The sequence below is a fragment of the Polyodon spathula genome, unplaced genomic scaffold (genome assembly GCF_017654505.1).
Source record: "Polyodon spathula isolate WHYD16114869_AA unplaced genomic scaffold, ASM1765450v1 scaffolds_522, whole genome shotgun sequence".
NCBI lineage: Eukaryota > Metazoa > Chordata > Actinopteri > Acipenseriformes > Polyodontidae > Polyodon > Polyodon spathula.
The window spans coordinates 12,743-36,413 of NW_024472013.1; the positions used below are offsets into that span (position 1 = coordinate 12,743).

The window sequence follows — 23,671 nt, forward strand, 5'->3', positions numbered from 1 at the left end:
CCTTGCGCTGAGAATGTAAAACTACCGGCCGGAGGATTGCGTTTTGTTGTGATACGTGTTTGTTTTGTTATGTGTTTGTTTGTTTGTTGTCTGCAGAGGAGGAATATGGAGCCTGCGGCTGCAGCCACTAGAGCACTACCCTCACCACACGACACCTGCACCACCCGAAGGATTAAGAGCATACTTTCGTGCACAAGATTATTGTGGAGTGTTATGTTTATTATTTGGGACTGCAATGTCAAACTCTGTCCTCTGCTGTGAAGCTAATCAATTATTTTTACCTGCAGAACCAAAGTTTCCCATCTACTGAACCATGGAGGTGAGGTCCAGCCTAGCTAGAGCAACGACCAGATTTTCTGAATCACTATTACGTGACTTCCAATGTAATTCATTGCAAATAACTGTGAAATCTCATGTTTATAGAAATTTAAACATGAATACATGATAGATTCAGGCCACAATCATTCATATTTCAAAGTTTAAACATGAACCAAAGAGGAAATTGTCCTCTGAACAGCAGTCTGTGTGCTTGGGTTCCACCTTCCTATGGTTCCAGATGTTATTCTGTTAGGCTGTTATTTGTAAGTCAAATGTGATGAGATGCTTCAGTGTGACGATGTAACCCTCTGTGGCAGGGCGGTAGAAAAACCCTGCACATAATTAAGGGGCAGGGCAAAGCCCCGCTTGTAAATGTATTGTAAATACAGTTATTGTTTTTGTTGTATGATTTAAAAGTGTTTTGTGTTTATTTAAAAACGTGGTGCATTGTCTGGCAGTGTGGAGGGGTATAGCCCCATCCCACTAAACCCCAGGCAGAATGTAGCCGTCTCTGAATGAATTAATTAGTTGTTAATATGGAGATGGCCATGTGTATATAACCTATATCTTTGTGTGTTTGGGAAGGTGGAACATGAAGAGAGGAGAACGAGAGAAAGTAAAAAAGAAAACATGTTACTAGGAACAGTGAAGACAACTGCCCAGCCCACCTAGGAGCCCTGAAAAGTATTACATAAGCCAAAGCTCGAAGGCTGACAGAAACGCTCATTCATATATACTAAAGACAGAACATTAGAACATCTTATGTCTTTCAATTTTGGTGTTTCAGTTCCTCCCTAGCATAACAAATAATATATAAAAAAAAAATGTCTCTATGTCTATTTATCACTTTATAGAACAACTTTGAGATTGTGGTTAAGGACTTCACATACTTTTTATTCGTAATCTGCAGTTTCAGTATTTTAAAAGATGCCTTTGTTCACTATGACTGTGGAGGTCATCAAATGACTGGCTGTGTCAATAGTGCTTCACACCTACAGACATACTGTGCAAAGACATGTATTTGCACGGAGCTTTATTAGTTATTAGGTCCTTTCTTTCATATGTGCCAGCGAATGCCTGACAGGCTTACGTTAATAAGCAAGACCAACGTCAACAGGAAAACAAAAATGATCAGCAAGTTCACAACTGCTACTGCATGTGACATGTCCTGTGTACTGTATGGGTTATTATTATCCTGGATAGAGGCATTATAGACATTAAAAGATTACTGGATAGAAGATTCTCATTGTTCTAGTTTAGCAGACTGCTTTGAAGCACAGGGGAGTCAGAGACGTTACTGTCCTTGACCTCCTTCCAATCTGAATCACTGTTTTCCAGAAAGAAATCTGTCTAATGATTTTTAACTGGACAACTCCTCCCAGCTGTTGTCAGATCTGCACAGGGCAAACAGGTGGAGTCCGCAAACCCCTTCTAGCTGGATGTTTACCAAGTGATTTCACTTAGGATCTGAAACTAATAGCTGCACTATGAGGAAGAACAAAAAAAATCAACTGAAACTACTGCTACAAATTACTTTTGGAAATTAAAATAAAGAAATAAAGAAAAAAATAATAATAACACAACAATAACATGCAGAGAACTTAAGCAGAACTCTGTGCACCAAACAGGTACACTTATTGGCTACGGTGATGGTTCCCCAGTGTAAATGCACAACTTATCAAGACAGCCCAATTCTTTCAGTCTTAAGGGCAGGAGAAGCCAATTTGGTTTCCATGCTCATACAATCCTCTGCCTCCCTGAGAAACCAATCACTGTGAACTTCAAAACCCACTTCACACAGGAAGTGAAGAATGGAAAATGTATGAACCGCCAAGCTTGTAATAACAGGGTAGAAAATGTGTTGTATTTAAAAAATCAGTATTTGTCTTGATGACAATTCTGTGGATTGTGACACAAATAGCAGAGATTTCCAGGCAGACCAAATTAAATAACTTGTGAAAAGGCAGCAGCTGTGGAGCTGCGATCAATTACAGCAAGTTGCTGGTGCAGCAGTTCCTTCTCGTATATCATTGCTGTTTTTTTTAAAAGGCCGTTTTTAATGCTCAAATTGAACCAGAAAAAAAAAAACCAACAAAACAAACCAGAAAACAGTAACAACAAAAAACAAAAAAACAGTTTTTTCTTTTTTCCAGGCAACAATTGCTTAGTTAGTTTCTTGTGAACTGGTGAGAATAAGTAGCCAATCACTAATTAATTCTTCCTTTTCTACTAACCCCCTGGTAACACTGTTACGAGTAATATTAAACAAACCTTTGTGTGCATCATTACAAAAGCAATTAAAAGCTCATTGAAAAACTGCGCAAAAAAAAACAAAAAAAAAAAACTTAGTTATTGCAGCAGCAGAATTTTAGAACGGCAAGTATAACAAATATTTTGCAGCCTATTGACATTTTCCTGCACTCGTACATTCAAGCTCTAACTAATACATAACTTGTGCATATTGCTTAGGTAGCTTTTAGAATGAAAAAGTGCCAATACTAATTATATCTTCCTTTTCTACTAACACCTGGTAACATCTGTTAAAAAGGAATATTAAACAACCAAAACACTAATTCCAATTAAAAGATAATAAAAAAAAAAAAAAAAAAAAAAAAAAAAACTTTAGTTAGTTCATTGAAAAACTGCGCATATTGCTCACTATTTATTTCTATGAACTCACATTAAAGAAAAAATACCGTAGCGGAAAAGTATTGTAGCGGCAGAATTTTAAAATGGCAAAATATTGCTAGGCGATCAATATTTTGCAGCCGTGACATTTTCCTGCACCAGTAACTCTAGCTCTAACTAATAAAGACGGGTGTCATATCTGGATGAAAACTTCTGAATATCCAACATGATTTGTGTGATTAACATCTGATACTACTTCACACATCACAGACACGAGTAACAATAATGCATGATAATCCCAAATTACATTCAAAACATTTTAGCCTGGTTTTACTTGATGCCTATTAGGAGTAATACAGTTCTTGTTAATTAATTATGTAAGAACAGAAAATCAAGGACGAAGAATTAAGCTTTCAGAAACATAAGGCAACTTTTTTTAAAGCATAATGAAGGATTACCTTAATAAATTAACACCTCTTTCATTGGAGTTTATTTAAAATGTAACTAAGAAATCTCAAACACAGAGTGAAGCAATACATGTACATTTCAATTATGTAACCTTTAAATTAGCTCACTATTCATGAATGACAAGGTAGCGTTGAGATGATGGGAAACACACCGTAGCACAGCGCAACTCCTCCTGTTTCTTTACTAGTCCGTAAACAACAATATGCTCTTTAATAAATTAACTGCATATACTGGACTTATACTGCTAAATGGCATATAATGTAGCTTGAAATTCTTCCGTCTCATCATCACTGGAACTCGAGTCCATAATTTGTGGCCAGTTTGGCAGTATTGGCAGGGGCATGATTTACTTTGGAAACCGCCGCAACACATGCTGTTGTGTGTACACCAATTTTGCGGGAAAGAAGAATTTGTTTATTTTTGTGGTTGTTACATTCAACTTTGTAAGTAATGCAAGCACACTGCATCACTCCTTCATATGGTTTATTTTTACCATGTTTATAAAGAGCTGAACATGTCACACATAGGGTACATTTGTTTTCCGGACAGACCATGGCATGGATTAGATGTGAATTATTGCACCAAAAGGTGGCCACAAATGAAGCATCAGTACTAAAAGGGTTGGTAATTCAAATACTTTAAAACTAGGCCAGGCAAGCTGCTGCATCAGCCATAAAATGGGAATAAATGTCTATTTACTGTGAGGGTTATGCACCCTGTTTTGTCAGTGGGACCCCCCCCCCCCCCCATTATCCCCAAAATAACTCACCTGTCAAACATATCTAAAAAAAGTAGTATAAAACATCTACTGCCATACATGTAAAACTTACGAGATTATGAGAGACGTCACAAAGAGCAATGTTACAAAGCAGCCTCTCCGGCAGTCAGCATTCTTCTTCTGTCTCTGGTGCATCTCTCCTCCGCAGTTGTCACAGCAACGACACATGCAGAAGCAAAGCCCCACAAGAGGCATAAACAGAACAAACAGCACTCCCAGGGAAGCGCATACAATGAAACCAATTTCATAGTAGATGGCCTGTGATTAAAAGAGAAAGCTTAAGGTGTTACATTCTTACACTTAAGGTGGTACATATCTTACCATTTAGGCTCGAGGTACAGTTTCCAGGCATTATATATATATATAGATATATATATATATATATATCTAATAATATATATATATATATATATATATATATATATATATATCTATATATATATATATATATATGGATGTGTGTATGCTGTGTGTGTGTGCCTTGATAAGATATTTGCTACGCTTTATTGGTATTGTTCAGTTAGCCCCTGGTTAACATTAACAATGCAGATTCTATGAAATTTGTGTTATTTATTGCAACCAAGCACAGGATACGAGGTGGGGCCACTTTATTAGGCAACCTTTTCTGTCCAAATCCATCTTGAATAACTCCATGCATTATCCGGGTTGCACAACTTTCTCATTGCCTGCACTAGGTGTTTGAGTAACTGAGTAATCTGATTGGTGCAACAATATTCTGTAGTCAAGGTCTTCCAGACACTTCTGACTGCAGCTCCACCAAGAAGGGCGCTTATGCCCGATCCCATATTAAGGGTATCCTATAAATTATGGAACATCTCTTCACTGTGGTCCTTATTTTTCTGGCTGACATTGCAGTCTGTCAGAGATACAGATGTTCAGACTAATGCAATAGTGACTATATGCCTCATTCGGATCTTTACTTCTATCCATTTTACAGCCTACTAAATTACCAGCTAACTGCTCTAGGCTATATATTATATCAAACGGTACATAAAATGACTATAGCTACTTGGCATTGTGCCCTTTCATGGTCAAAATCTGTTTAGCCATCACAATTATCAATGCTTGTGTACAGCTTTTCTCCGCCACATGGTGCTTGAGATTTGACTGTAATGTGGCTTCACGTTTCAATATGTCCTCAATGGATAACCAAAATGACAGTGGCAGTTAAATGTCTTCCCATATACAAACTACAGAAGCAAAAATTAAAATGTATGCCCCACACCCACCAACATTTTTCCCATGTTAGTTTGTGTAAACATTTAGACTTTTTCCAGAACTTTCACTGTTCAAGCAAAGCGTGGGCCTTTAAATTACATATGTTTAACCCTGCAGGTACACTGACACGAGAGAAAATTTCATTCTAAGCGAAAACAAAACTGAAAATATTCTCTCAGTAAGTCAGCATTTATTTTCAATAGTTTTTAGACATCACCACATTATTGAATGTTTTCCTTTTCTGTATGTTTTATAGTCAATCAAGCAGGATAAAAAAAAAAAAAAAAAAAAAAAACTTTGAACGAACATGTAGATGTACATTACAATCATGTTATTAAAATAATGCTGTGCACCTTGTGAGTTGCTGCTCACAATTCCTGGAACACCCCACTAAGTAGTGTACCGAATATCAACCTCATTGATAGTCTCAGCCAATCAGGTTCAAGGTAGAGCAGTCATTAAAATGAAGTAGTAAAGTGCTTTAAAGTGCTTTACTACAGACACACTCAACACCTGGCATAGGTATTAATGAAATATCACCAACCATAGACATTCAGATGTCCAGTAATAAGGGTGCTTATGCCCGATCCCATATTAAGGGTATTCTATAAATTATGAGCAGTAATGTGAGCAAACTTTTAAACTTGAACATGGGGACAGGGACTTAGAAATACTAGAACAGCAGCATGCAAAACGAGCATTAAATAAAGCAAATAAATATACAAGCAACATTATAGAATAAAGGATATCCAGAAAAAGAAATACAGTAATACAGCACCTCATTATGCATTTAGTGTATCTGTTCTAAATCGTGTGGCTCAGCTAGACTTCTACACTCTCCAAGGATGTAGTTGGGTTACTGAGGAAGCTACAATAGCACATGGGAAGCAGCTGACAAGCAATGGAGCCGTGTAACTTTACCTGGAGTGTCAGCACAATGTTTTCTGGCTGAGAGACCACAGTAGATGGAGGACAATGATGAAACAGCAGCATGCAGAAAACAAAGCCATTTTACTGAGTGAATGAATGAAATAACAACAACAACAAACAACAACATAAAAGACACAAGTACAACAATCAAGAAACAAAAACGAATAGATAACTTCAAATTGTAAATTATGACTGAATCTGAACAATACAGATAATTGTATGTCTTTAAAACAGCAGAATGCCTCATGAGTGTATACTGTCTTGTTAAGTGTTACATGCAGGTTTTATAATAACCACTGTTTAAAAGGCAATCTTGGATTGTTAACACCTCTCTTATTTTGCTCTGTAAGCACATTGAACTATTGGAGCACACATGCACATCGTAATTATGAATAAAGTACTGTGCATTATGTGCATGAGCAAAATGAACACAACACCACATGAATGAAATTGTGTCAGCTACTGTACTAACATGCAAGTGTTATAAACTCTGTCAAATGATCTGCCAAACAGCTGGGACTTGGTAGTGCATTACATGGACTACAGGCAAGAGAAGCATTTACTCAATGTATTGATTTTATTTCACAGAGGTATTACTCTGTGTGGGGCAGTAGCCTCCCAGATCAGATGGTAATGACAGGGATAGAGACTCAGACACAAAGCTGCGGCAAATTTCCGCAAGAATTATTGGCGTATTCTCGCTCGTGTGGCAGGTGTTTGAGATCTGTTTTTGTTGGTAATGTTTGTGGTTTGTCTGTGTTCCGGGGGCCCGGTTTTTGTTTTCCAGATGTTTTTTAGGGCCAAAACAAAAGGTCTACAAAAACACTCACAAATGAAAACAAACAAACAAGACGGGACAGCAAGGCACACCTTCACCTTTCATCAATACCAACTCGAATCATTACTCACTAACACCCGGGATCACCCTATACACCTGTGTCTGGAAAATCATTATTTAAATCACTTACTCAATTCACGGCTCCAGACACATTCCCACGTGTTTTGACAGGGAGAAATTTAACCCCCCCGACCGTTGCAATTCCCCCCCCACCCCCCCCCCCCCGACCCCCCCCCCCCCCCCCCACCCCCCCCCCCCCCCCCCCCCCCCCCCCCCCCCCCCACCCACCCCCCCCCCCCCCCCCCCCCCCCCCCCCCCACACACACACCCCCCACACACACACACCCCCCCCCCACACCACAGTCTCCAAAGACACTCTCCGTGCTCTCTTCAAACACACAACAATTACCTTTTTATATTCTTGTTTGACCTCTCTCAGGACACGTTTGAAGAAGACAAGCGGTGGAACACAGCTCTAGACTTATATTTAAATGCTTTTTTTGTTTTTGTTTTTTTTTTAAACAAGAAAGGTCAATGTGCACCACGATTTTTTATGTATACTAAAGGGGGGGTTATTTCATTAGAGGTATGTACTTGATCTCATGCAATATGCTACACTTACACGACCTCTTTTACCTTTGTATACACATAAACGTAGCATGAAAAATACTACTATGCAAAAATAAAACAGCCATCAGTACTATCAGCTATCAATACTATCGGATGGTTAAAAACACAATGTAAAAAGTCAAGCATATGGGCCAGATTTACTAAGCATTTACTCTTGTGCTAAGTTTACACCATTTATTAAAATCTGGAGCCCACTTTTCACTCGAAAAAAAAATAAAAGGCCTACAAGTTGTTTTGAATGCACAAAGAATATTTCTCCTGTTGACTGTCACCGGTGAAGATAGGTATCCATGTAATGCAGTCTAGGAGCCAAGACATCTCAAGTAATGCTTTCTTTGGTTGAGCTCAGGGCTGTATTCTAAAATGACTTGTGGCCAATTGAGGCTCTGCTTTGCTACAGTAGCACACTTTTTATTTCGATTTTAAAGAGTGTAAAAGTATGACACTTACACTTGATAACCAGTCCTTACATACTCTCATTTTAGTATAACGATTAATTACCATTTTCAATTAAAAAAAAAAAAAAACAAGTCACCATAAAACAATAGAAGCTTTTTCAATCATGCAGCTCATTAGTTGAGAAACGTGCAACCGAGGCAATGGCCATGTGATGTGGGCTTGTCACATGACCACACATACTGTACAAAGACCCAAAGGATCTAATATTGCCCGCAGACTGCAGTCATTTTACCCTCCATGTCATGTCAAGGTGAATTATAAAATGGATGAAACAGATTTACATCACGAAGCTCACCAACAGTAGCAAATTACATTAACGCATTTACCCAAGCTGTCTCTGCTTATTGTTCCAGAAAAAAACAAATCTGCCAGTTGACTTGGAAAAAAATTAGTCCTGTCTTTTTTTTTTGTTTGTTTGTTTTGTGAGGAAAACTTACATGAACGTATAGAGCCACACACTGCAAACTGTCTAACATTGTCTGATTACAGGAACATGTCAGTGTGATTGCATGAAGAACAAATAAACATGCTAGCCCTTCTTAAACCCAGCAGTGCAGAGCTTTATATCTCCCTCAGTGTTCTGTCTGTGATCTTGCTGCAGAAAACTTCAGCAACTGCAACACATATTAGCATCCGCTTCCCTTCGTACACTTTAATATAATTAGAACAATCATCACCTCATTTCAGCAGCCAGAATTATCAGTAATAATGAAGCAGTTTTGAATGGTGGTATGGTATACAAACACCAAAATGTTGCATGAAAACACTCAGTCAATACAATTGGATTACATTTTTCTTTTTCTTTTTTTTTTTTAAATGCTATTAATTTTTATTACAGCAGTTATCAGCTGCAGAACTAAACGTAAGGTTTCACGCGCAAATAGAGATTTGACAGTTTAAATAACTTCTCTAAAAGGTGGAATTTTCAGAATTTTGAAAAAACTATGAACAGGGATCAATATTTGACAACTTTAATGGTATTTCTTCTAAAGTCAACAGCAGCTTGTTCCTTCATTTATTGATTCATATTGTTTATTTATTTATTTTGAATATGAGATTCTATCCCCCGAGATTTGAGATTTACAAGTAAAATACATGCACATTATACAAGCTAAACCCCCAATATATTAAGAGCTTGGGCACTGGAATCACTTTAATACTTAGTTAGTCCTGCTCAGTCTATGTATATTTCTAAGATTTGAATCATCATTGTATTTGCAAATACTCAATTCATAAATCAGGTCAACCCAACCACCATCTTGAACAATTTTAGAAAACATTTTAGAAAAGATCTAGCCTGCTATTTGCCTTTTGGGAAGAGAAAATACCATTTACAATACCTAAATGTTGGGCAATATAACTGGATATTGCAAGACAGGTGGAAATTTACACAACACTTCAGTTATATTGTCTGAAAATCAGTACTAAATTGAAGCTTCTGTTTTAGCCTAGACCATATTTATTAAGCTTTAAGGTTTGATTTAGTCAATGCTGTACTGGGGTACTAGTGTTAATATGTTTATAAAATAGAATATTTTGTGGTAGCCTATTTGGGCCCGTGGGCCAGTACTTGGATGGTACAGTAACAGTAGTGTGGCTGGATCACTATTCTCTCCTCAGAGTGTACCTGCACTAGTGTTTCTGGGTTAAAGGATGCAGGAATTTAGCAAAAAAGATATTGATAAACAGTAGTCTTTTCTAGTATGCTCAAGAGAAAGCACATTTCTCTTTTCTGCACTTTATACCGGTCTGCTGAGGATGTACCTTGGAATGTGCATGTTCCAAATGCTACACTCTTACCACCAGAGTATCATGTTATGAGCAATTTCCATTTCTCACTTCTGTTTGAGTAAATAACCACCCTGCTGCCAGGCACTTCTGAACATCATTGGCTCACTTGTTTATTGTCAAGTGACTGTGAGCATTTCCCATTTTTGAAAGTTTCAACTTTCAGTGGTTCATTTTCAACGGGCAGTTTAGGGGATATAAATTCATTGTGTTCTAGAATAGTAATGTTAGATAACATTTTAAATTTGTAACATTACAGAAATGTAATACTCATAAAGGTCACAAATGAAAATAATTTACGTTGATATTAAAATTGAATTGATCAGTACTTCTTATGAAGTGAGTCAAGTCAGTTGAATGAAATCCAGCGACAAAAAGCAAACCACAGTTCGCAGGATATCAGCACCCCTGTCATAGACGTGAGGAGGACTTGCGTGGATACAACTAGTGATGAATCTAACGATCCTTGCGAACCCAATCAGATGAACCAGTGTAAGAGAGAAAAGAACCTCAGCGGGCACAAGCCTGGAGTTAAATGGCCAAGAGCTGGTGAGAAAACTGCGTGGGACACAGTAAACACGGATCTCTGTTTTACTTTGAAAAAGTTAAATGGAACAGTTGAAAAGAAGCTGGATATATTTGGGGACATCATCTACGCATATGGAAGCGAGAGGTTTGGAATTGAAAAAAGGAAGGAAAAAATACAAACTATTCCTGGAAAGTCTAGACGGCAGCAGAAGATTGAACGCTTAGAGAAAGGAGGCAGTTGAGGAAGCAATGGAGAAAAGCAGAACAAAGTCAGAAGAAGGGACTCGATCTGTTACAAAGGGTCATAAAAGATAAGCTTGCAACACTGCGCAGAGCTGAGCGCCTACGGAAACGCTACAAAAAGAAAGAGCGTGCGAGAACTAACTTTTATAAAGATCCATTCTAATTTATAAAGAAGATATTCACCAGCGAGAAAAAAGGCACACTAAAATCATCTAAGTTTGAGATGGAGAGATATTTGGAGGAAACACATACAGATTCAAAAAGGCAGGAGCCTATGTCAATTCCTTCAGATATTCCACCTATCAATCCACCCGAATACCAAAAGGAGGACTGTGCACCTAAGTGGAAAGAAGTAAAGCAAGTGGTGAAAAAAGCAAAGGCATCATCATCTCCAAGGCCTAATGGAGTTCCATACAGAGTGTACAAGAGTGCTTCTGGAGTTCTACGAATCCTGTGGAAATTGATGAAAGTGGCATGGGGAAAAAGAGGTTGTACCAAGAGCATGGCGCCGAGCATGTGGAGTATTTATACCAAAAGAAAAGGATTCTACAAGCATCGGTCAGTTTCGTCCTATTTCCCTATTAAAAGTAGAAGGCAAGATTTTCTTCAGCATTATTGCTCAGAGATTGTCAACCTACCTATTAAAAGAACTGCTTCATTGACACTTCAGTACAAAAAGCAGGCATTCCAGGTTTCCCAGGATGCTTAGAACACATCAGCGTAATCTGGCAACAAATTCAATCAGCAAAAAAGGAGAGGAAGGAGCTCCATGTGACATTCCTGGATTTGGCTAATGCATATGGTTCAGTGCCACATGAACTTCTTGATTTTTTCAGCGTACCAATGACAATAACAAATTTAGTGAAAGCCTACTTTGGAGATTTGCAATTTAGTTTTTCAACTTCAGAATTCAGCACTACATGGCAATGCCTAGAAGTTGGAATAATGGCAGGATGTACCATTTCTCCACTGGCTTTTACCATGGCAAGGGAAGTAATTATTAGGGCATCAAAATGGGTAGTCAGTGGAGAGCGTTTGGCATCAGGAATGCAACTACCTCCAATTCAAGCATACAAGGATGACATGACAACAATAACTACAACAGTAGCCTGCACTAATCGGATATTGGGCAGGTTAACCAATAACATTGAATGGGCACAAAATGCAATTCAAGCCCACTAAATCAAGGAGCATCTCTATAATTAAAAGGTAAAGTAGTAGATAAAAGATTCTACATTAATGGTGAGGCAGTACCAACAGTGTCTGAGAAGCCAGTGAAAAGTCTAGGGAGATGGTACGACGGGGATCTAAAGGACACAGTTTGTGTTGGAGAAGTTAGACAACAAGCAGTGGAAGGGTTGAAGATCATAGACAGCAGCGCTTTACCAGGCAAACTGAAACTCTGGTGCTTTCAATTTGATGTATTGCTAAGACTGCTGTGGCCACTGACTGTGTATGAGGTTTCCTTGACAACAGTTGAGAAGCTGGAAGCTTTAATCAGTTCATACATCAGGAAATGGTTGGGAGTTCCACGCTGCCTCAGCAGAGTGGGACTTTATGGTAAAGGAATACTGCAGCTACCAATCTCTGCTCTAACCGAGGAGTTTAAGTGCGCCAAAGTCCGACTGGAAATTACATTAGTAGATTCACGTGACAAATGCGTAAGGGAGGCAACACCTGTGTTGAAAACCGGAAGAAAATGTTGAAAAATTGAAGAAAATGGGGGCAAAGAAAGCTGTGGAAGATGCTAAGGCTGCCCTTCGAATCAGAGATATTATGGGGCAAGTTCAGCATGGAAAAGGAGGTTTTGGTCTCAGTTCAGCTCCTCCTACATGGCACAAGGCAACCCCAGCTCAACAGAGGAAGCTGGTAGTCAATGAGGTGCAAAAGCAGGAGGAGAGGATGAGGTGTGTAAAGGCCGTTTCCCAGGCCAAGCAGGGAGAATGGATTAGATGGGAGAGTGTGGAACAACGCAGGATCGGCTGGAAAGACCTATGGACAATGGAATAGAGCAGGATCAGTTTCCTCATCAGATCAGCATATGATGTTCTCCCATCACCACATAACCTAAACCTCTGGGTGGGTGAGGATCCCTCATGTCCTTTGTGTTCATTACCTGCAACATTAAGGCATTTTGACAGGATGTAAGGTGGGTCAGCCAAGGACGGTTTACTTGGCACCATGACCAGGTGCTGCGATATTTGGCCTTAGCATTGGAAGACAAGTGTAACCTGACCAATAAGTTGCCACCAGTTCCATCAAAGCATTACACACAAAAGACAATATTCCTCCATCCAGGAGAGCAACCACCAAGAAAAGGTATTAAAGTCAAGCCTCGCTCAAGACAACTGGAAGCTGCTAGAGACTGGAAGATGCTGGCAGATGTTGGTCAACGGCTTATTTTTCCACCTGAGATTGCCACCACTAATCTTTTATCAGACATTGTCTTGTGGTCTGGATCAGCACGCCTTGTTCATCTGGTAGAGTTAACAGTGCCATGTGAAGATGCTGTGGATGAGGCTTATGAGAGGAAGAAACTTCGGTATGCTCAACTAGCTTCTGAAGCAGAAGAGCGAGGATGGAGAGTCCGAGTTTACCCAGTGGAGGGGGGTTGTCGAGGATTTGTGGCACACTCTACAACCTGGTTTCTCAGAGACATCGGGTTAAGTGACCAAGAGTTGCGTCGCACAGGAAGAACTTATCTGAAGCAGCAGAAAGGAGCAGCAACTGGCTGTGGTTGAGACGGGAAGATTCTGGATGGGGATCGCAAGCACAATAGAAAGAAAGCAACGCTGATGTACAGGTAAGTAAGCTGGGCTGAGCCGAGTGGGGGATGGAGGGGAGCCCTCTTGAGGTGTCGTGGACTAGTCAATGAAACACAAGGATGGAAGGTGCCCACTTGAAGACCCCAGAGATGTACCCTACTTAGCTCAATCCAGACGGTTGTCAGGCTGATGCGCTGGAGAGACTGCACTGGGTTAATCCCCGCAGCCACCATCGCAGCTATTGTGTGTGCTGATGCGCTGGGGAGGCAAAATGAGCTGATCCCTGAAGCCAGCATTACACTTCAGCAATCAACACCAGACAGAAGGATATCTACATCATCAGATGGAAAACAACGCAAATGGATGGAGATGCAGATGGATCACATTAGTTTACTGCAAAGCTACGTCGTAGTAGGTGCTTATCTTGGCGAGAGCCAAGTTCAAATCAGCACGAAGTTCAACATCTACTCTCATTTAATGGAAATCAATCTTGGTAACACCAATACAAAAACAAAGCAAAACATAGTGTACATACAATATGTACATTTCCTTAAAAGGTACATTTCCAGTACAGTAAACCCTCGTTATAACAGCCTTTATTATAACAAACCTGGCCACTGGACCCCAAATAAAATATAATAAAAAAAAGATCATATAAACGCATAGTGTCAACATCCTGGTCTATACGAACGGGATGCCAGTGAAGTCAACTCTTTTGTCTCAATAAAAAGTGTACGCTGTGTAATTATACCTCCAAAACAAAAAACCTTTACATTGCAACAAAGCTGGAAACTATTTGATCTTTTGAAAAAAGCAGTAACACAGGCGTATGTTTGTCGTGAATATAGTTTGTCAAAAAGCACTGTTTTTTGGATTGTTCAGCAACAATGTGGCAAAATTGATTAAAGAAAACAAAAAGAAGAAGAAGAAGAAAACAAGGGATCTGATGAACTTTTCATGTCAGGTTGATTTGGAATAAAAGCTCAGTTTGGGATTCTTGCATCTAAGTATGTTTTGAGAGCTGCACTTGTAATGTACCTCGTGATATTACTGTAATGTAGTTGCGCTGCACGTTTACTGGAAACTCAACCTAAAGTATGGGGTAGATTTGCTCTGATTCCGTACAATGAAGCATTTACATGGCATGCATGAAAACAGAGCTGCTGTAAATGATTTGATTCATCCTGCTACTTTTTGTGATTCAATATCTGGAAATTTAGAAACCATTACGTACTCTCAGAGGGAGTGCATTACTGGACCATTGAACTGAGTACAGGAAAACATATTGTGGAGAGTAGAAGCTCACAGGGTTTTGCATTTTTCATTTAAGGATAGGCAGTTTTACCTTTTACAGCTTTTCACAATTCCTTATCTACAGTACACCTATAGGGATTAGCTAGATGAATATGCTTGGCAGTGGATTGCCTTACTGAGTTTACCACTCGAGGGAGTCCAAATCTCCAAATATATCCAATGCTCCTTTCACTACAGCTTAATTAACCATATTGGATGATTGCTGTATCTTCCAATGTATGTTGTTTTAATGATCACAGGTCTGCATTGCCAAGAGCTGTTACTGTTGACCTTCTGTGTTTCTATTAACAACTGTAAGGAAAGACCTGAGAGCCTGATTTTCTTAAAGAAAAAAAAATGAAAAGGAAAAGTTCACCGAGTAATAACTTTTAGCAAATTTAGCTATCAGTAGCAATAACTGCCAGCACACAACATTACTGTATCACTGGATTGCAAGGTCTAACATACAAAACAAGGATTTCCACAAATTGGGAACAATATTGTCGGCAAGGTTAACAGTGGTACACCCTAATTAAAAAAAAAAAAAAAAAAAAAGGTTATTTTACACGACGTAATTGCCACAAAGACAAAAAAACAAACAAACCTTTAAAATCACAAAAAGCGAACTTGTATACTAAAAACAAAACCCATTTGATCTGGGTGTGTGATGAAATGTTAGTACAGTATGGTACAGTACTACTTTAAAGTTCAAATCCCTTTTTAAAACAAAACATAAAAACATTTGACAGTTGCTACATTTTACAGAACACACACAAGACACTAAATAAATACATTTTAAAAAGAGCTGGAGGTCAGTCTGGAAATTGCTGTATTGTCAGAGAAATGCTTCAAAGCGATGTCAGTTTTATTATTGCTCTAAACACAGGTTTAAAATCTACAAATAGCTACAACTCTATCCAATTAGACAGTTTCTCAATATTAAGGTATGTATGGAGGAAGCTTTGGATGAATAATATAATAAACATGATACAAGTGGGGTTTTCAGAGGCTATGGTAAAACAAATCATTGTGCAGAATCTAAAGTTTATTAAATATTTAACAAAATACAAATCCACGGTATTAAATTGGTTGGGGACCACACATAACTGAATTCATGTCACATCACTTTAGGGGTTGTTAGGGGAATTGCTGGCAAGATTGTGAAAAAGAATATTGCAGTCTGTCTCCGTTCTCTTCAGCATCAAGGTTAAGCACCGACCCATCATTTCAGCACTCTGTTTCAATCACGTATATGATAACAGGATTGCTTCGGAGTTGTAACAGTTGCATGTTGTGATGTACAGTACAGTGCTTGTTTCAATGCATGGCTGAGCACTGCTGCCTTAGTGTGTTTCCTTCTCCCATGGTACTCTTCAAACTGAGAATTTGCTTGAAATAAATACTGTCAGCTTCCCAACATACAAGCACATCAGTTAACTCTGAGAAAAGTAGTCTACACAAAAAAACATTCTGAAATGTGTCCTTATACAATAGACAACATTTGTTGCTTTCTTAGGTGCAAAGCATTGATTGCTTAGATTTTGGTGGATAATAAAATTAATTTGTACCAATTGTGTCTTTGTTTAGTATTTGCTGTCCAATAGCTGTGAACTGAGCTTTCAACACAGCAAGTCAAAATGAAAAAGCTGGCGCTTGTTCGGACTGATTTTAGGTTTGTATGCTCACTTAATTCAAACTAACCGACAATCCGACGCTCCAAGGTCGTGTGGAGTAACAGACTAACTTCGTGCAATCTCGACCTTTCGATCGGGCCACTAACTATGACTTTTAGTAAAAGGTGGTATTTTAAAAAGCCTTAAAGGTAAACTTATGTCTACAACAAATCTAAATTCAGGAACTCTGCTGATTTGCAGTCAGCGTTTTTGTTTAGATATACAGTGACAAAGAGAAACCCTATACGTTTTGTACGTAATACGTTGTTAACGCATCGTCTCAAACAGCCCTCTCAGGTTGTTAGTCAATTTTATTTTTTTTAATTTGTGTTTAATCGTTGTCGAGAGTCCCTATGGTGGGAAAATTACAATGTTGCTACTGCTAATGATTGTTTAGGGTTTCCATTATTACAGGTTTATAAGAATTATGTATCATATAATAATAATGGTATTATGTACTAGTAGTTGTTGTTGTACGTACTTCCTCTTTCTCGCTGCAGGGTAAGCGGCCCCTATAAGGGATGGAAAGATACTGACTACCAGCTCAATAGAAGAAGTTCTCTGAAGTTTTCTTTATTTATCAACCGCAAGCTGCATCCGTGACAGTTCACAGAAATGTCACCGGGTTAGTCAGAATGGGTATAATTAATATCTAATAAATAATAACTCTCCAGCAGCACTTAGGCTTACTGAACAATAAAGAAAAGCATTACATTATAGAGCTTTGCACTGTGTGAGGCCTGTATGGTTGTGAATATGGCCTCAAAATAGAACAGACCATTTAAAATGGCATTGCCCTTGCTATCATGGATAAAGTGCATGCCATACACAGCTGCAAGCCGTTTGATCCCAAGTGTCTACAGGCATTTTCTTTCAGGTACAGCCTTTCCATGCTCTCTCGTCTTTATTAATAACATGTCACAATCACAGACATGCCATCGTACAATTAAATGGAAATTGATTTGCTTGGTTCATCGCAAAATATTTTGGTTTGAAATAAACTGGACTGTAACATGTAAAAACAGCCTTTGTAAGCGTGATAAGAAAAAATGTACTTGTTTTTACTGTCAGATTATTTAAAAAAAAAGTCAGATTACTTTGGTGGTCTGAAGTGATCTCCTAGTGAACATTAGTTCACATCACAAAAACAAACAACACAGTCTTGCTTAAAAGAGGACTATGTTGTCAAGGAATAAGTGGTTAAGGACAGGACTGAGGTGTGCTTGCAGAGCTCAGCTACCAGCACTAAACAATTAATTGTCACCTTTCATGAGCAATACATTCACAAGTGACACTTTTTTTTTTTAAAGAGAAAGAAAGCTTTACTTGCTGGCTGAATGAATGAATGGTTTCTGGTTGGTCAGTGTGTTCGTGGGGTGTCCAGTGTGTGAGTGTTACGTGATGTGTGGGTTTGGGGGTTGACTTTTTCAACATCATCTTGGACATTCCACACATTCCCACCTGTTTGCTTCTTTATAATCAATACAAGTTGTTTATTCCCTTTCAGACATCTGCCCGCAGCCCTTTTATCGGTTCCACTTTTCAACACAGTGTTGTGCGGAAATCTTTGCTGTACATATTACAGATTCGCTTTTTTAAATCTGTTAGATGAATACTTTCTGCTGGTCCAAGCAAGGTGGCTCGTTACATATATTTAATTGAACAAGAAAAAAAAAATGTGCAGGTGTTTGGTTTTTACTGCAGGTGATAATACGTGTGCTTAAACCAGAGCAGGGAACCAGACACCAAAAATCACACCGAGCGAAATCAAAGACACGATAATGACAATACTGTACCATGCTGTCTGGAACCCGTGCGCTGACGATCACACACCTAGATCTTACTGTACCATGCTGTCTTGAACCCGTGCGCTGACGATCACACACCTAGATCTTACTGTACCATGCTGTCTGGAACCCGTGCGCTGACGATCACACACCTAGATCTTACTGTACCATGCTGTCTTGAACCCGTGCGCTGACGATCACACACCTAGATCTTACTGTACCATGCTGTCTTGAACCCGTGCGCTGACGATCACACACCTAGAACTTATCGTGTCAGCAGTGTGCTGCATTTAAACCAACACATAATACATTAATTTACTTTTGTAAAGATCTTAAAATTGTTCAGCGGTTTTCAAGTTCATAACGTTTAATAGTAACACATTCGTCCTTTTTTTTCCTTTGCATTTGTTAATCTGAAATTAAGCGCATTCATATTTGGCAATCTTGTCTTCATTTTTGTTTAAAAATAAACAACCGCACACTTCAGTAACACAAATGATGTTGTAAATACCACTTAATACAAATGAAGTGTAACACAAAAACAAATCGTTATTTAACAAGAGAGACTTTTCATAGGGTTAACAAACGTAACTTATTTAACTTGAGGCTGTTCTAAATGCAAGAACGGCTGGGACCCTCGGCTCAAGCACGAGAGATGCCAAATAAGTTTGCCTTTAGTCAAGCAACTAACAAATCGAGCAATTATAAAACCATTGCCTTGATCTTTCTGCAGTTTAAAAATAGAACTGCTAGGAAGCTCTTGACAGAATTAACTCAAAAACGAAAGTGCTTTTATTTCCTTGTGTGTTCCTGAAACTACAGCCTGAACTCTAAATAAAGAATACATGGCTTTCATTTCAAGTGTTTCACACTGTATTTACAGAAAATAAATACACAAATAAATAAATAACAAGTTTGCAGTCTCGAAGTCTGAGTGACTTCTCCCAAATTCCTCCCCCTTTCACTAAACCCTCTCTGCACATATTTCACTGCTCCATGGCAAACAATGCCACTGTTGCTAAGTTTTGCACGCCATCCCGTTTTCTATTTACAATCCTGGGCTAAAAATAGCAACAAATGAGCCATTTATAACCGCGGGACGTGCCCCGGCTTGGGGAGAAGGTGCCAGACGAGCCAGCGCTCCGGGCATACCGCTTACCTGAGGTCATGGTCTCATTTAAAACAGACCCAGGCACTGCACACACCCCCGTTCAGAAAGGGGGCAGAACACAGGGTTCCAGCGGGGGCTCAGTCTAGAACACTCAGGCTTTCCTGGAACCATCAATGTGTCAGTTCTATAAATAACCATTCTTATCACTGAGCAAAAAGATCCTTCCTCTTTCTTTACTGCGTTCCAAATTAGAACCAGAGCTTCATGACTGGAACCCCTGTGATTCAACATCGAGTGTACTGAATCACAATCAGGCAAAGAATGAAGGGCAGGAAAAAACAAATGGATTAGTATATAAAGATTAATTTATAATAACATCTATATATATTATATTATATATTTAATATATTATATTAATCTATATATATATATTATAGATATATTTTGGGGAACTGCATTATATCTGACAGAGTAACACACTGCACTAAGACACCAATGACAAGACTCTCGATAAAATGCTGCTGTCATTTTGATCAAATCCTGGCTAATCAGCTGATTTAGCTTTGTAACAATATAGCTGATTGTGGATTAGCCCTACAGTTTGTGTGGGAGGGTAACACAGTGCTAACTAAGTGCCCTTTGTTAAGGCTGTATGTGTGTGTGTGTGTTTCTTCACGCAGGGTTTCCCAGTCCTGGTTCCAGGAGACCCCTGTGTCTCTCGCGTTTCATTTCAGCTGAGGTTTCCATGACTGAATCAAACCCTTCATTGAACTGATAATGCGCTTAATTAGTCCTTTGTAATTGTTCTCAGCTCAAGTGTCTGATTTCAAGTTTCTTATAAAAATGTTAGAGCTGACTTGAAATCTCCAAGTGTTTACAAGCTGAAAACAATTAAAAAAAGGTCGTCGTGTCGTAGTGACTGCAGTCCTGATCAAGCTATTTCAGTGATTGAGAGCTCAGCTGGAATGAAAACCAGCTGACACAAGGGGACCCCAGGACCAGGACTGGGAAACCCTGCCTTACACACCCCTCCAGTAAGAGGCAGCCAGTCACTCCAGCATCCAGCTTCACAACGAGCCACCCAGCCTCTCCCACACACGGATTAAACGCGGAACTCTATTGATTTCTCTCAGCTGGCCCGTGGCTGACAAGCCTGGCCTGTCTTTCTACTGCCAGTTTTCTCAGATTTTTTATTACGTCCATCTTTCACCAGACTCAGGACTGCTAAGACTTCTAAGTCAATGGGACAAACCTTTTGTCTAGTTGCTAATCTGCTAGCTTTTCCCTATAGAAGGCTTAAAAAAAAAATCTGAGTTTATTTTAATTAAACCTCCAAAACCTTAAGTGATACACAAGCTGGCATCACCTAATAAAGTTATAGAAACCTAAATGAAAATGTAAAAAATAACCCATGTGCTGAGGACCTTTTAACACAAATTTATTTTTGCCTCTTTTAGAATGCACACTAGTTCACACTGTATCCATACTGAAACAACCACAAAGGCATCCAATAGAGGGCAGTGCTGCCTGCAGTTCTTCATTAAAACTTAGCCACAGCAGGATACATTGAACATAATGACAGCTTGCACCTTGACATTGTGTTTGTGAGCACCGCATAGGCAGAAACTGATCTAACCCTATTAAAATAACATTCACTGCTCATGCATGGCTGCAGGTCATTTACAATCCAGTACAACAATCACGTAAAGCGTAGTTTGAGTTGTTTAATTTGTCTTTCCTTGAAGAAAACAACAAACACAACCATTCACATTCTCTAAAAGAAAACAAAAGAAAAAATCTGTAGCCAAACTATTCTGCCATAACGGTTAATCTTGTATCTCTGCAGCCAAAACTGCCTTTGGGAGAATGTAAACAAACTAGGCAGTGAACAAGGCGTTCTAATATACTGCAGCTTGACTGCGAGTGAAACACAGGCCGTGTCTTCCTGCTTGACTGTTCTGAATGTACATTATGAAAAGAAACCAAAGTGTGTGTGTGCAGAGGTCAGGAGATATCTCTGGCTGACACGGTTTGTTGTAAAATACCTGAGGATCAGAGATCAGTGCAAAATTAATTCCTCGCAGCACAGAGCAGAACGCATCTATGCACCTGAACTTTGGTATTTGAATCTAATCATTTATTAAGTTCACTGAAGCAATATTTTTTTCTGTTGATGAATTAATTTACTCCACCATCAATGACACAAGAGTCTTCTAGTGCAGTACGGTAATGCCTGGTGCAACAGTATTACAGGGTCCTCACTTGCATGCTCACACAGCAGACACGCACACACAGCGGTACACACTGTGCTAATACTTCAAACCAGGATTTCCTGAATGCCCGTACAAGCCCTAACCACTAGCTCACAAATTGCAGAGTTTTAATATGTGCATTTACGAGAAAGTCTGTTTGAGGCGAGAGATATACAGGCACCAATTCAAATCAGTCATTTCCTGCAAATGTAAGACATAACAAAACAAATGAAGTAATCAAACTGCCAGGAAAATGTTTTTCACAGCAAGCATCGGTGCTTGATGCAAATGCATCCCGTCAAGCTTCTTGAGCACAGTCCTGGTCCGCAGACAAGCTTCTTGTGCACGGCCCCATTCAAACACTGATGAGAAATCTGTACTTTTACTGATCGTACGCTCAGCATACAGCTGTGTGAAGATCTGCCCTGTGTTTAAAAACTCAACCAGCAGGACTACTGAATGCTCAATTCCAACAGAACCGTGCAACACACCCTTTCATCACGGTAGTGTTTGTGTCAGCTTCAGGGGCATAACTGCTATCCCAAGCCCAGCATGCACAGCCCCTCTAAGAAGATGCCAGATGAGCCGAGCAGACACAGTTACTGTCAAGAGTCCGAAGCTGAAAGCATGCTGCACATTGCAGTACAAAGCAGTCTAGACACTTTGCAAGTCAATGTGATTCTACAACAACGAATCATGAAAATAAAGGGCACACAAGTGTTTTTTCCAGTTAGCCAGGATGTGGGGCGGGATTCTTGCATATTCAGTCCTAAGAGTTATCTAAACCTTGAACAAAACCACTGATAAGAATGGGGGGGCTGCAGTCCAAGCAGTACTTCTAAGAAAAAGAGACCTTCCACACCAGCTAGAATGGCTGAACCTGTTAGGAGCTATGTTCATGTCACAGTCTCCCCTGGAGGGCTGGGTTGAATGTATTGACAAGCATCGCTTACAGTAAAGGAACCGGCTGCACAGTGTGAAGATGTGATCTCTAGAAGGAGACGGACGGACATGATCAGCGCGTGAGGGTCCCTATTTGATGAATGAAGAATAAAAGGGTCAGACTAGATGGGTCAGCAGCAGTTTAGAAATGTGAACAATATCCATTCCACAATTCTATTCAGAAACCCTGACCTGGCTGTTCTGGGAAATGTCTCTGAGGAGGACTGATCATCACAAGTCCCTCAGCTCTCTACAGCTCACTTTTCTGTAATACCATCCTTTTCCTAGATACCACACCCCCTGTTATAGATGCCACACCCCTTTCTAGATGCCACACCCCTTTCTAGATACCACACCCCTTTCTCCGCAGATCCCTTTTATATAACTTGTCCATTTTTTGGTATATGCGAAAGGCTTTGGTCAGGTAAACTTTAAACTCACTCCTGAATAAGCAACACAATTGAGAGAGTTGGGTTTGAATTTGCAGCGCTGCAGCTGTGGGGTTGACTGAAACACTGCCGTCTTTATCTCCTGTCTGTAAGAATGATCAGAAAGGCAGCTTTTTTTAAAAGTGCGCTTATATTAGTTAACCTCGTCAAACAAGAACCGACTTGTCGAGCTCATGAAAGGATTTCATTTACACACATATTCCCCCTCTAAATATCTTTCAAACATTTTGATTTAGAAAAGTGCCTCAAATTATGTCAGCCACATTATGTTGTTAGTATGGAATATTAAATCAAGGACTGGCAGATGGCTCTACGGGTCAGACCCTAGTGCTTTGACCAATGAGAAACAGCTTCGGAAGAAAAGATCATTCTTGCAGCATCAAAATACCCAGAGCTGTACAATAAAGGACACAAAAATTGAAAAACAGAAACTATTTTATCAACCACCAATGGGAGAGACACCTCCCAAGAATTCAGGCCTGCAGAATGACCCAATCCCTTCCTTATGTACAGTACGTTTCACTTCCTCACAATCAGCCCTGAGGAATCTTT

At 39.4% G+C, this 23,671-nt stretch overlaps 1 long non-coding RNA gene across 1 annotated transcript; it reads right to left on the reverse strand.

Annotated features, from left to right (window-relative positions):
• Positions 1–4,250: 4,250 nt before the first annotated feature.
• Positions 4,251–7,637, reverse strand: LOC121308182. Its single transcript, XR_005948476.1, has 3 exons — positions 7,609–7,637; positions 6,353–6,379; positions 4,251–4,450 (listed from the first exon to the last, which is right to left on the reverse strand). It is a non-coding gene; the product is annotated as an uncharacterized LOC121308182 (long non-coding RNA).
• Positions 7,638–23,671: the final 16,034 nt, after the last annotated feature.